This window comes from Labrus bergylta, chromosome 10, assembly GCF_963930695.1.
Source record: "Labrus bergylta chromosome 10, fLabBer1.1, whole genome shotgun sequence".
Taxonomy (NCBI): Eukaryota; Metazoa; Chordata; class Actinopteri; order Labriformes; family Labridae; genus Labrus; species Labrus bergylta.
Window position 1 is genome coordinate 30,344,625 of NC_089204.1, and position 5,000 is coordinate 30,349,624.

Sequence of the window (5,000 nt, forward strand, 5' to 3'; positions counted from 1 at the left end):
TGTCGATCCAGTGGGTTTAAGTCTCATATTAAAGTCAGGGCTCACACCAGCACCCCCTGGAACGTGGTGCCCTCGGCTGCCGCTGGTATGCCTTGAGTCAGCCCTGCTAAAGCCCTGTATCTTTAGGAAGGTATTCCTATTTTAATTCTTTAATAAATCAACTTTAAGAGATTAATTCTCCAAACCATGAATAACGGATCAGCAGCTGTTTGCCTCGTGTCAGGGTCTGATTATAAAGATTTCAAGTTAATGATATTCCAGGCTCATTAAGTTTTGCAGCTCAGCGCTGTTTCCTGATGTTTTGTGTCTGATGATGTAGACAGTCAGCATGTCCACTCTGCTGCATGAGCTGTGCCCTCATGCAGAAGGACTTTATTTGTCGAGTGTATTTTGAATTCTTGTTTCAACTCGCATTTAAGTTCCTCTCGGCTCTCTCACTGGACCAAGCCATCAAGAGATGCTCATCCAGATAAAATAACTGTCTCATCCCCATCCCCTGTAATAGCTCCAGACCAATCACTGCACATCTAGAAAAAGTGTGATGATAAGTTGCCCCTGAAGCCCCTCAAACTTTAAACCAACAGGTGTTGCAGTGATGGAAGCGGTCAAGAGAAGTGGTTCAGATAGAAGTGATTGTACCCGACCTAAAAAGCCTCTGCATGTTTCTAATAAGCTCCACGAGCAGAAACGTGCTCAAACTAGGATCAATATTGGAGATGCTTTTGAAAAATGGAGAGAGGTTAGAACACAGAAAGGTTTACAGACCCATGCAGAGCTGGATAAACACTGAAGCTTCAGAGTCCACCACATGGTGACCTGAGTGAGCATCCACTCTAGAGAGGAGGGGGGGGGAGACAGCTCTCTATGATGTTTAGAATTTAGACTGCAGTACTCATTTTAAACACTAGGTGTCAGAGTTACATACTGCTCCTTTAATAATTTCTGATTTTGATAATCGAGTGGTTGTCATGATCACTGCTTAACTTGGTGTTATGTCCTCTGTAAGAAGGCTGGCTGAATGAGCTCTTAATGCATGTTCCTATTAGTGCTGATGTTTGTGAGTTGGGGGTGTTGTGCAGTGAGTTTCATTTGCGTAGAAAGGGGCCAATGTTGCCCTGAATGGATGCATAACAGCTGAATGAAGTATGAATGAAGCAAACATCACCTGAGCACGGAGACATTCTCTGCTCTGCAGTGTGTGTCACATTACACCATTTGCAGGAGTTTCAAGTTAAACACAAACTGTTAGCATCAAATTGGCAGCGGTTTAGCGGCCCCCTTCGCTGTGTGATTCTTGAGTTTACCCCTCAGTGTTTCTGAGGTGCAGCAGTTCAGCTCACAGTTTAGGGAGAGACGAGTTGGATGCTGTTATCACACCGCAATGACATCTGCGCTTTGTTTATCCACACACACACGCACACACGCGCGCGCACGCACACACACGCGCACACACACACACACACACACACACACACACAGGTTTGTAGTCTCATTGTAGAAAGAGAGGAGCAGTGTGAGTGAAGCAGATGGAAGGCATATGGAAGCAAAGACAATCCCCCCCCTCATTGAACTGTACCATTTAGCGCTCCATGCAGGCGAGGCGATGTGTCACAACACTGCAGCGGTGTGATGCAGCGTGGCAGCCTCCATGAACAGCAAACATGTCATTCAGTAGTAAATGATGCTACACTCAAGGTCACCTTGTGTAAAGGTTGGTAAGGAAGAGGAAACGAGCTGAGAGTGTAATTCATCTCCCGGTGTCAGAGATATATATCACAGCGAGGAGATGGAGACACGTGCAGTTAAAGTCGGTGATAACACAAACACAAACATCACACAAATGTCTATATTTCTGAGCCGGCATGGCAGGACTGTCAATTCCAGGTTTGGCGCCATAAATCAGAATCAGAATCAGAATCTGGGTTTATTGCCAAGTACATTTACACATACAGTGAATTTGACTTGGTGTATTGGTGCTAAACAATTAACAAGGAAATAAAGCAGAACTAGAAACAACTTAAATAATACAGAATAAGAAGATATTACAATATATAAAATAGAATTTAAAAATGTCAAATAGAAAAAATTAAAAACACTGAATGTACAAAAGGTGCAATGTAGGAGCTGTGCAGTGGACTATGAGAACAATAAATCATATAAATTCCACTTCTCATCCGTACAGTATTGATTTGTTAATTAGGTGAATCTATAAACACAAAGCTTGTCATATGAATGTTTGCAGAAGCATCGCTGTGTGTCATCCAGGACGTGCTGCTGCTATCTGCTTGTTAGCGCTCCGCTAATTCTCTCCGACCTTGAGTGACTTTCAACTCCAAGCCGCGCTCCCTCAAGGGTACATGTCTTAGCATAATACAGAGAGCTTAGGAGTCATTGAGATGGGGTCCCTCTGCTCGCACAGACACACACTGCCAGGCGAGGATCCCCCTCCCTCCCCCCCTCCCCATACCAGCTCTCTGCAAGCACAATGCCAACTCTGTGGCGCTCCAGCTTTGGCACCCTTGACCGTTGACTCTGTCTCATTCACGCCTTCCCTTCCCCCCACACACACACACACACACACACACAGCGTACACTGTGACTGTGTACTGTACGGTGCGCGTTTAATTCCACCCTCCTGTCAGTTATCCATCACATTCAATGTCAGATAGAAAGGCTGTGCAACGGGAATTTAAATTACAAATTCATCTCCTCATATTTGCCGTTATTTTCCTTATAAACATTTTTAATCATCACATATATTCTCCTTTCACCAAGCATTGTGCCAAATATGGGGAGACAAGGTCAGTGCATCCCACGGTCCCCAGCTGGCACTAACCCCGGTGACGAGGGGGTGTCTGGGAGAGGGAGATGTTTTCATGTTGGATGCACAATTTGTTCAGTGTTTACTCTCCTGTCCATTTGCATCACCGACAGTAGACCTGAGTGACATCAGCATGAGGCCACAGTCACACAGGCCTGCTGCTTTTTTTTTTTTCTTCTTCTTCCAGTTAGCCCAGAAACTCTCCCCCAGACTCTGCACACGAGGTATATCTGACCTAGAATCAGCCGTGACATTAACTTTACAGTCAGTTTAATCTTTGAAGACTGTTGGACTTGTCATTTTTATAGTGAGGTAGATAATATTGTGATATTTTTATTTATCATTTCATCGTCCTGCGCTGCAGACTTCTACCTCCTGGTTTTGTTCCTTTAACATCATCTTTGTTAAATAGTCTTCCGTCAGTACTTCATCTCATCCGTAGTCTCTATTCCATCAGGTCACTGTGCTGAAGATGTTCCCGGCTGTGCGCAGACACCTGGTCAGAAAGCGCCCCAAAGGACACGTGGTGAATATCGGCAAGGACCACAAACAGCTGACTGCTGGGAGGACCGAACCCCACATGAGGTGAGACAGATCAGGATCACTATTCAAAGAGAGAGCAGGAAACACTTCAACAAATTCATCATAGAGTTTGATGAGGTTTAGATTCTGAAATCGGAGTATTCTGTTTTCTTTCCAATTTCTGAAATCAGGCTCTGATGTTTACAAACACAAAAATGGGAAGCTTAAAGGTCTCATATGATACAACATACACTCCCAGCATGTTCCTCTAACTCTAACATGTGTCTCTAGTCCGTCTACAAACCCCCCAATCATGAGAAAAGTCCATCCTCTCCGTCTTTTACCTGCTCCACTTTTCAGAAAATGTGTGCTCAAACAGGCCGTTTGGAGATTTTCCCTTCATGACATCACAAAGGGCAGTAGCCCCTCCCCCAGGTGGGTGACACTCCCACAGCTAGGTGTTTGTTCTGCCCTCTGAGTCTGCCTTCACACCGTAAACAATAGGACATGGAGCGAGTACACCCGAGCCCTTCCAGAGAGGGGGCGTGGTCAGACACAGTTCATTTACATATTTAAAGGTACAGACACAGAAACAGCCTGTTCTGAGCAGGGCTGAAATAGAGGGGTTTATAGACATGATCAAATACAGGATCAGAGTGGATTTAGAACAAGAAACTTCACAAACATGTTGAAGAGGAGCTCTGAGACTTATTTACACTGAAGAAGAGGAGGAGGAGGATATGTCACCTTTAAAAAAACCCGATCAAAACTGGGATACTCAAGTCCATGTAAACACGCTCAGTATTGATGCCTGTTTTCAATACCATGGCAACAAGAGTAGAAGTCCAGAAGAATCCAGTATTATTTGGTACCTGCATACTGTGTAAGTTGTGCAAATATGTTACAGTACCATTTGGTACAGAAACTTTGCAAACACATTTGTGCAATTTAGACTTCTGTGTGTGTCTCTCTCTCTCTCTTTTTAGCTTGGGGCGGTAGATCCAATGTTTTTTAAAGAGTCTGGCCATTAAATGATTCAAATATCATAGACTGTATCATTTTTAAACATCCGGTATGGAAAGGATCAAAGCTTCTACATTTTTTGAAAACCTACCTGTTAAATTTCAGCCCGATCTGTGTAACCTGTGAGTATGAGTCAATAATCAAGATGTGACTTCAGCTCATTAAAGATGAACTTTCTCACCTCGCCCCTCCTTCTGAGGACGCTCTGATCCAGCTATTGCATTGTTTGGTTTTACTGCATCGTAATGTTCCAAGCGTTCAACATGTTCACAGCTAATCAGAAAAGAATCTTGAGTGCAGAGCTGGAAATGCCGGTTGAAGGTTTTTTTCATAGATGTCACACATTACATAAGGTGCTCCTCAACTCTCTGCAAATGTGTAGTCACACCTGAGGATGAACACAACGACCTGGTTTCCTGAATCTCAGGAGACGCCGTGTGTGCAGATGAAGGAGCCTCGGCTTCTCTTCTTCTCTTCTCTTCCTTTCTCAACTTGTCATGGAATCAATCCGGCCTTCAGATGTGCTCTCCACAGGGGAGCGAATCAGAGAAGGTGCTGTGGTTTAACCTTCTCTGTCTTTCTCTGGCTTTCTATTTCTATCTGTGAACACATCTATCCATCCATCCTTCTGTTT